This window comes from Parus major, chromosome 4 (genome assembly GCF_001522545.3).
Source record: "Parus major isolate Abel chromosome 4, Parus_major1.1, whole genome shotgun sequence".
In the NCBI taxonomy this organism is placed as follows: domain Eukaryota; kingdom Metazoa; phylum Chordata; class Aves; order Passeriformes; family Paridae; genus Parus; species Parus major.
The window spans coordinates 39,980,767-39,990,964 of record NC_031771.1 but is presented as its reverse complement, the minus strand read 5'-3'; positions in this window follow the sequence as shown (position 1 = coordinate 39,990,964).

Sequence of the window (10,198 nt, the reverse complement as noted above, 5' to 3'; positions counted from 1 at the left end):
CGGGACGCGGGTGGGCGCTGCCGCCCCTGCCGGGGGAGCACAGCCGGGGGCACGGGCACGGGCGGCCGCCTCTGTTGTTTGGCGGAGCCGGGGCCGCCCTCGGCTGCTGCTGCTGCTGCCACGCCCGGGCCGGGGCTGGGCTGGGCTGGGCTGGACCGGAGCCCCGCGCCCCGGCCCCCCGGGCGGGCGAGGGACATCCGCCCTAGCCGGGATCCCCCGCGACCCATCGCGCCTGGTTTCCACTTCCACGCGAGGAGGGAGCCGGGAGCACGGGGCTTTTGACAGGCGTGAGTTGCCTCCGTGGAGTGCGCAGTGTGGCCGGTCCCAGCCCCGGACACGGGAAGCGGGACTGGCTGTGCAGGGGGCTGAGCAGAGTTTCCCTTCGGCTCACACGCACAGATGTACACACACGTGTGTGTACACACACACACACACACACACACATACATGTACAGAGCCATTTGTGGGCGGACGTGGATGCAGGAATAGGTAACAGGAAATCCGCGAGTATCCCTCTGCCACTCTTCTGTCGTCTGGAAAATGCCCGGCTGTCACAACTTCTTGATGCCTTCTTTGTCACCGGCAGCCTGCCACTACGTTCGGAAGTGATCCTGAGCACGCACCTTGGCACCTGATCCTTAGCGTCAGGCGGATCGTTAATTACATACTGGAGGCTGGGTGTGCTAGAAGCGTTTGTGTCAATTAGAGTTGCCGAGACAGAAAGATTTATTAAATGACCAGCTCACCAGCGTCCCTTGGTTTGGAGGGGTTTTTTTTCTGATTTTGGTTCTGTTACGGTGTCTGTTGTAGAAAACCATTGAATCTGATTTTCACAGGCTAATGTGTGGCATACTGATGTTTTGATAACAATGTCATCATAATGGCACACAGGAATGTAAGTTAGCTGTACTTAGTTTTCAGCTGTTCGTGTTGAAAATCTCAGCAGTCTATTACCTAATTTTTGATTTTTTAAATTGTATACAGAGAACTGATAGGATTATTGTCCTGTGGATGCTTGGCTGAGCAGTTGGGGGATTAAGCAAAAAGTGATAACCAGGTGTAGCACCTGTTTTTTGGGGCAGTATTAAGACTTGATGTAGCTCCTATGTTGGAGGTTAGGCGTTTCGCATTTTCTTCTTCCCTACCACCATTCAGATCTGTTGGTTCTAAACATCACTCTTCAATAAAGTTGCTGTGCCCTCATGAGAGGAAGAGAGAAGTGTCTGCCCACAGCACAAGGAAGTGAATTGCCTGCAGGGCTCTGGGAGTTGACTGAAGCCTGGAAAGGAGAGCTGTAAGCTGACACGAGGAGGGCAAGGATGTTCCAGGGAAATGCCACTCTGTAGTTAATGTACTAATGTATGCAGCTTTGTGGTAGGTACACTAGGCTTGTTCTGGGCACTACTGCTTCAGTATTCTACTGTATTTTTTATTCTGCATAACTGTATGACAGAGGAAGGCTGGGTTTTAGCTTACCTGAAAGCAGGTGCCTCTTAAGGAAAGGACAGGCTTGAAACTTGCTTCAGACTGTAAACTGTGCTTCACTGCTCCCTTGAGAACCCCTCGAAGCAAAAGGCCACAGTGGGAGGGGGAGGAAGTGGAATCCTGGGTCTCAGCTAAAGCATCTTTTACTGAATTCCTTTCAATGGACATCATCAAGGGTGATTTGTTTGTTTGTTTGTTTCCCACCCACGCCCACACCTTCCAGTTGGAGCTGGCTCACCAGTTTCTTTAATTCAGCATAATAGTCATCCACAATCTCCAGTAATTCCATCTTTTATCTATATCTGGATGTTTTCCCTCATTTTTGGCATATTAAAATAAAATAAGCTTATGTCTTGTCTTACTAATGAATATTTAGTGTAAACAACAGAAGGAATAACTAACAACTTTGGGAACGAAAGCCAACGGCAGAAATAGACTGTAAGCATTTCAGTGCTTTGAAGCCAGCCTGTCTATTCAGTGCATCTTTTATTCCTGCAGCACTGAATGCTAAAGAGAATGTATATAGCTGGGTTTTTTCTGCAGCTTTCTGTCACTGAGGCTGACAGGGAACAGTGTTAACCGTTGTGGCATAGGACTTAGCAAGGACTTTGCACTGTTGTAATGTAAGTGGTCTGTTTGAGCTTTTAGTAATGAGAAAGTGTTTCAAGTATAGTATTTTGAATAGGTTTTTGGGGTTTTTTTTAGGGGTTATTTGTTGTTTGGTTTTGGGTTTTTTTTTTTATTTCATCTGAGCATTATAGGAGGGACAATTTTTTTTAAAGAAATCTACTAACCTGATTCCTTATATACCTAAAGCTGAGTAGTTACAGTATTGAGTAGCATTTTAGAAACAAAAAAGGCTTTTAGAAACAGAAAAATGAATCCACTGTTTTTAGCACTAGTATTTAGAACTAGAGTTCTGTCTCTTAGTAGATTCAGATAAGTGTTCATGCAGCTTTAACCTTTAACAAGGAGAAAGGTGTTGAACACTACCAAAGGTTCTTTCTTCTGGATGTAGAATGAATACTGAAATTAAATGTGTATATGAGTTGGTCTTAACAACTCAACAACTTGACTAAAAATTGCTTACCTCTAATCCAGTGCCATTCTCTTGATTTTGCCAATATTGTCATTTCACAAATCCTGTCTAGCAGCAGTACTTCTTTTTTCACCCTGAATAACTTCGTGTTTAAAATGACTGGGTCTTTAAGTATTCCTTCCCTTAAAAAAAAAAAAAATAAGTGTGTTTGTGAGAACCTGAGGGATACAGATTTTTTTTTTCTTTCTCTAAAAAAGGATAGGGAAATAGAGGTGGCACACAGGGAGTACAGTGAACTTTGATAGCTCAAGCTACTGAAATTTCAACCTGGGATACATAGAACAACAGTAACATGAAGTGCAAATGAAATACTTAACCCCAGCACCTGTGTCCATGTGTCTGTACTCAGAAAATACACATTGGATTCACTATGAAAACAAGAAAATGAACATTCAGTGCTTATTAAAATCTTTGCATACTTCACATGCAAAGAAAAAAAATTATTCTTACATTTCCCTTCTTAGATACATCTCTAATTCAGGATAGCAGAACCATAAGGGACTTGGAGGAGTTATCCATTCCATGCTTTAGGTAAGGCAAACCTGTAGTTACTTGCAGTTTCTGACAGCTGTTTTTCAGAAATGTTCTTGACAAATGCAGATACTGATATCCTTTTGTTTTGCTTTGTTTTCCTACCAGTTTATGATTTGGAGGTGCATATAAGAAGGAAAATGTAAAAAATTTGACAGTGTTGTGACAGATTTTTTAGTAAAAAGAACAGCTTAGCTGATGAAAGGGTTATCCTGTAGATGTTCTGTATCCAATAGAAAATGGATGTTCAGTTTTGATCCATTTTTACATGGCACTAATTTTAATTCAAAGGATTATGCTCTTTCTCAGGGAATCCTGTCAGAAAATGCAGCTTGAATTTGTAATTTTGAAGGAAAATAGATTTTCTGTGGAACAAACGAGCAATAAGCATTTTGTGACTACTCCAGTGAAGGGAAAGAGAGGAAATATTGCCACCTGGTGCGTGATTTGCCTGATTTGGAAAAGAATAAATTACTTCAGCAAAGCTGAAGAGCGGGTACAAGACATTCACAGTACTGTTAGGAATGCTCATAAGTCACATCTTTATTTTTGGTGTAGAATATGTGACTGGTATCTGTCCACAGCTACCTTCAGAATGGAACAGAAAGCATGGAATGACATCCAGCTGCTAAAGATGTTAATGATCATGAAAGATTTTTTGCTGGAGGATCAGATTGATTAGTGCTGAATTGAGGTTTTTGACCCTGTGAACCATCAGTGGAATGGAATTATAACAGAATATAAAGCTGCTTAATTCATCAAAGTTTAGAGGAAGAATTAATACATGCCCTGTGGTCTTGGCACAGTGTCATCAGGGCATCAGGAGTGGCAGAAAATAAGGAGATAGAAGCTGATGGGGCGGGGGGGGGAGAAAAGCTAAAAAAGGAAAAAAAAAGTTAGATCTAGTATTTGGTCAGCTGGATTTGAACTCTTTGCTCAGTGTGTTCTCCAGATGGATTAAAGGATTTATGGTACTTGCAGCTTATATCTTGTAACCATTTAGAGTTTAGGTTTGGCTATAGAAATGCAAGTACATTGTAACATTGCAGTTGGCTGATGTCAAATACTGGTTAAACACCCTGTCAGCACGTTAGGTACTGCTCAGGTACAAAAGTACTTTGGTCCAAGAAAGTTTTCATTTTTATTCCATGTTTTGGAAATACTACCTCTTTTTTTTTTTTTTTTCCCTTTCTTTTTTTCCCTCTTGTGACATCTGTGGTTACTCTGAGAAAAGTTTCAAAACTGGTGACTGAAGTAGAATTGGCTTCTGAATTATAGCCAGCAGTGCTCCTGTGCATTTCCCAAATTTTGTTCAGATGCTTTCTCAGACTTTCAGGGGCAGCTGCCATTCTACAGCTCTGAAACAGAATTGAAGTGTATGTTAAGCATGGCTGGTTATCTCTCCGTGTAGTGCCCAGTGTACTACCTGTGGTTTTGTGCCTTGAAATGTAAACCATGGCTTGAAGTTGAAAACATAAGGTCTGTGGTGAAGATACAGTTACTGGACAAAATTATGTTTTCAGGTAAAGGTTTAACACTGCTTGATACATAACTTCTAGAGCTGTTCCTGTTAGGGTGTAGTTTTTGTTGATAAGTGTCTGGCAACACAAGTGTCTACAACTTTGGTAGGGCCAGACACTTTTCATTCTTTAGTCTGTCTTTGTGGCTTGGAAGGTAAATGGGAAGTTTGTAAAGAAGAAAGCTTGTCAGTTTTTATATACCCTATACAAAAGATTAAAGCAGTTCTTACATTACCCTATACAAAGCAGTGCTTTTGTGACCCTACCTACAAAGGTGCCAAATAGCAGCTTGCTGCTGGGCAGGTGGACAGTGATGCAGTTTGATAGGCACAGTGTTAAAATGAATCTTCTGAAACATTTGCAGATACCATCAAATGCAAATTTATGGGTTATTGACGACTACCTATGCCAACCTTAAATATCCCAGAAATATTTCCGTCACTTTTGTTCTGAAACAAAGCACTGGTGGTACCTTGCCACACTGAATCAATGCAGATCACTGCTCTGTCTAGCAGAGAGGTAGTTGCTTTATTGCAAGCACTGATATTTTTACTAAAGGACTATTGCAGGCAATGACAGAACACTTGTCACAACTATAAAACACTTTTATGTGTGCACAGAGCTGAGTCAAACTGCATCTATAGATCAATGTTTTACAGCTTCAAGTATGCTATAAAGATAAAATACGTACTTAGTTTTGTGAATCAGATCCAAGATGTTAAACTTCATGAAAGTTTGAGAGAACTGGCTATTTATAGATGTGGCTGCAGAGTCTCTAAATCAGATGTATCTTGTTTTCCAATTCTAAAGATTTAAATATTTTTAAAAAGTACGTAAAATACAATAGCAAATTTTTGCATATTCTCTTTCATCACAGCTTTAAAAAATTAATTGCTTTCGCCCATTTTATTTTTTTAATTTTTCCCTTATTTTTAAATCTAGCCATTACATTTACAGTTCAGAAACTTTGATTTTGGGTTTAGAAGTCAAGCAAAATTTAACATTACAAAACCAATGCACATTTTGATATGAAATTTATCTTTCAAAATCTTTTGGGGTTTGTGATAGCAATGTGTCTAGCTATGTGGAGATGGATGTCTACCTAGTTTTTACATGGTTGAGTGAGAATAAAGATTTCTAGAGAAAATGAGTGGAAACTGAAGAAGTGGGCAATCCACTTGGTCTGACCCAGTGTGCAAGGTGCCTGGAGATGTGGTTTCTCTTCCTAGCACACTAATTTGGTGATGGAAGCCATCCTGGACTGTTTACGATCTTTTGAAACGCAGTATTCTGTCATCTTTGCAATTGTTCTCTGGAAGCGCAGGCTGCTTTGTGGCATTGACTATTGAACGTGCTGTTCCCGTTTCTGGCTGCTTGTGGCTTGGGGCAAGCAGGGAGCAATGTTTCTGGCTCAGGAAATTGGCATCTACATTGGCTGAAATGCTGTGTCTGTCCCAGCCTGGTCCCTGATTCCGATGAGCACCATCTGCGAGCTGCGTAATGAACCAGAGAGGCTCTAATGATGTGACAGTCTGCTAGTGCTGAACTGTAAATGGCATCCTGAGGCTTTAGCAGTGCAAGGGTGATTCTTAATGAAATTGGCCCCTGCAGTATCTCAGGCAAACAAAGCTGTAACTTTTTAATGATTTCCTGAAGACGGGTCATGTTTGTATAATTATTTCCATCTCTGAATATACAGGAGTATCATTCCATTTTGGTCCCGAAGGGATTTACCCTGTGTTCTCCCAGAAATTGCTTAGCAGTTGGGATTGCCATGTCCTTTGTGTTTATTTTAATCATCATAGACATAAATGGTTTTTACCCGTATTATTTCTGTGCTATTTCAATATCAGCAAGTGCATTTGCAGCATTTCAGCTGATATTTATTAATGACAGAATGCACAGTCTGACCTACTTTTCACTACAGTGAGTGTAACCCCTTGAAACAAATGAGAAAACTGACAGAAATACTGACACAAATTATTCTACTAGAAAATACAAAATTTTGTTTAAATAAGCACATTGTGTGCTATTCAGAAGGCAGGGAAAATAACAAGTATTTCTTTGATCAAATCCAAAATTAGAGGACTTTTTCATATTAGAAAATTATTTTCCATGCTCTTAAATAGTTTGATTTTAATGTGATCTTAGGGTAAATATCGTGTAGTTAATTTAAGAAGTCTTTGTATTGTGGTCATTCAACCAATGGAGAAAGTTTAAATTTTAAGAGAAATTTAAGAGAGAGTTTGATTTATAAGAGCCATTTTTTTTCCTGTTGGTCAGCTCTGCCACATTGGTGAAAAACAAAATGTTCTCCCACTCCCTCCCCTGGCAAAAAAAGCCAGCAACCAGACCAAGAAAACCCCAGCCAACCAAAAAATAACCCCACACCTTCAACTTTCCTCTCTGTTGTATTGTAGATGCTTGTCCATTAGTTTCCCACACACTGTACCTCCTCCTGGGAGCCTTGTTAGAGTGATTTAAAAAGGCATAAGCAGAAGGTCTGGTACCTCACTTCATGCAGGTTATTGGATATCTTGCTTAGTTCATTTCTGTCACTGTCTGTGGGAATCTTGTTGGGCAGTGCAGCCAGTCTCCTTGTAAACACCAGTTCCAATATGTGTGGAGAAAAATAATGGTAAGTTTGAAGGGACTAGCATCTCTTTTCAGCCTTGTTCCTCTCTGCTTTAGGCTCTTACAGTGGCTGTAGCTCAGGAGTGTATGAAATAACTTTTGATTTATACTCAGTGGTAAAAAAAAATAAAATTGCAAGATACACATATTAAAAAAACAATCAGAAAAAACAAAACAAAACCAGAAACATCTTTTCACCCTCCTGGGGTTAACTGGACATCTCTGGGCACTTGTGTTTTAGTCTTCGTGGTCCTGACTGTCAGGAGCATTTGTGTTCCAAGCTAGATACTGCAAAAGCTGAGAAGACAGTCCTCTGTGCAGGTGTAGACTCTGAGGAATGCTTTTCCTTCTGGAGGCAGACAGAAATTTTCAAAAACTTTAGGTTTGCTGTCTGGTAGAAATTACTGAATTTGGATTTGTCTGTCCTTTACTTATAGGCATTCTGGAAAATTTAGCCATCTCAGACACATTAGTAAATACATTTTATCCAAAGATAAGGGGTGGAAAAATCATGAAAATTGCTTTCACAGCAATTTTCTCCCTCGTAAGGAGAGAAAAATGCCACAAATTATTGTGAAGGTTGGCTAAGTAGATTTTGTTTTGAAACTGGTGATTCTACAATATATGCTTGGCTGTGACTTTTTAATTAGCAGAGAGTAGTTATTCCAAGAATACTGGCAAAATTTCTGCACGCTTTGCTGACCGTTCCAAGTGGAGAAAGAAAATTAGAATTTGAATAGTGGCTAATTTGTCTTAATCTGAGTACTCTATCACTCTTAAATTGCATATCAGCTCTGAAGATGTCTTTTGTTTTGTAAACAATCATCTGGTGGATGACTGTTTTGTTACAATTTTATAATTCTTGTGTGTTATTGTAGGGGAGCATGTCTGCTCTTCAGAGTCAAATGTACATTTGTGTTCCTTCAGCTTCTCTCTAGCATCTGTCTAGATGGATATTCAGCTTATCAAATTCTGAAGAGTTCAGAAAACTGAGGGCAGAATATAGTTTACTTTATAGTGGCTTATGCAAGTTCCGTGGTGTCTTTCTGGGGCTTTTTTGAGCTTTATAAACACAGTTGATTACTGTTTTCCCTCACATAAGGTAGATGCTTGTTTTGGTAGAGCTATAGCCGAATCTCCATTTTAATGCACCTATTAAAATCTATAATTACAGAGTTGTGGAATAATTCACGTTTGAGAGGATCCAGTCCAACCTCCTAATCAAAATACGGATAGGTGTGAGGTCACACCAGGTTGTTCAGGGTTTTATTGGCTTGAATCTTGAAAAACTTCACTGGTGGAGGCTGTGCAACACGTCTGGACAGCTGCTCCTACTTGTGGATGGTTCTCATGGTGGAAATGTTTTTCCTTGTGTCAAATCTGATCCTTTTATTTCAACTTACTCTTACTGGCTCGTGTCATCCCGCTCTGCACCAGCCTGAAGAGCCCAGCTCCTCAGTGCCTCCCTGGAGGTCCTGGGAGGGACCCTGTCAAAACCATGTCTTCTCCAGGCTGACAAGCCCTGGCTGTGCAGCCTGTCTTTAGAGGATGAGACCCTGCCAGTTTGGTTGCTTCCTCCTGGCCTTTTCTCTTTGTTTTGGGGGTGCCCAGATCCCCACAGTGTTCTGGATGTGGTCTGATGAATGCTGTGCAGAGGGGGATAAACCCTCCCCTTGACTGACCAGCCGTGCCCCTGCTGATGTAGCCCTTGTGGCTGGTGGCCCTTTCTGCTGCTCACCAGCAACACCATGGCTTCTTCCAGAGAGCTGCTCCAGCCCAGCAGTCCCCAGGCTGTGTCTTTGCAGGGGTTTGCTTCTTTACAGGTGCAGGACTTTGTCTTTGCCCTCACAAATTGGTTCATTCCCCCAGCCTGTCATGGTCCCTCTGAATGGAAGTCCTGCACATACCAGCTGCTGTCCCCAGGGTGGTGTCATCTGCAAACCTGAGCATTAGTTTAGGTGTTGAGCAGCACTGGTCCTGTGGGCCACCCTTGCAATGTGCCAGGTGTATTTAAATACTGGCTTTAACTCGACCACCAAGCCTAAGTTTAATCCACCAGTTAGACAGCTGTTTGGCTTTTCTGTAGGAGTTCCTTGTTCCTGGTGCTTGAAGACCAGCCTTTTGCAATCATTTTTATTAGGAGAACAAGAGTGGATGGGAGTTCTGTATATCTACTGTGCTGTTGTAGGCACCAGTGCTACAGCTTGTAGGCTGCTTAGCTGGGATGGATAAATGCGTGGTGGAGTAGTTTGGGTGAAAAGACAGGTTTTGGTCAGTTGGGAGTTTCTGATCTCTCTGAGATACTTGTTGTGGGATGGTCACTTTTAAATAATGTGACCAAGAGTGGAAAATGTGGTCACTGATATGTGATACCTGTGTGGTCCCTTCCATGCCTGACATACTTGCCCTTTCTCACTCTCTTACTGTCCCCAAATCTTGTAATCAGTGGGCAGTTTCTTAAAGGAAGTGCAACTTTTTTCTACTTTGAGTTTTCATGCTTTGAAGATCTAAGGTATCACCAAATATTGCTGTTAAAACCAGTTCTGGAGCCTGATACCTTCACTTCAAGAACAGAACATAAATAAAGAGTGAACCTGTGTGTAACCACATTTAGAAGAAATAACTGCTCTTCAGAGATGGCTTTTTTTGGATTAAACTTTGGCAGCTTCAGATAGATGGAGGTCCTAGTTATCAGGAAATGAGTCTGGAAGAGGAGCCAAAAACCCTTATAAGCAGTTGATATTGTGTACCTATTCTTGTGATGAATGTACACAGCATAAAAGCTTCTTAGTGTGTGACCTTAAAGTGTATTGTTTGATGATTGCTCTTCCATCTTTGGTTGAAAAAAAAGAAGTTAAAATACTGAGTAACATCATTTGCTATTAAACATAACATTTTATTATTTCCTTTTTTCTTTTTTTCAGTGACA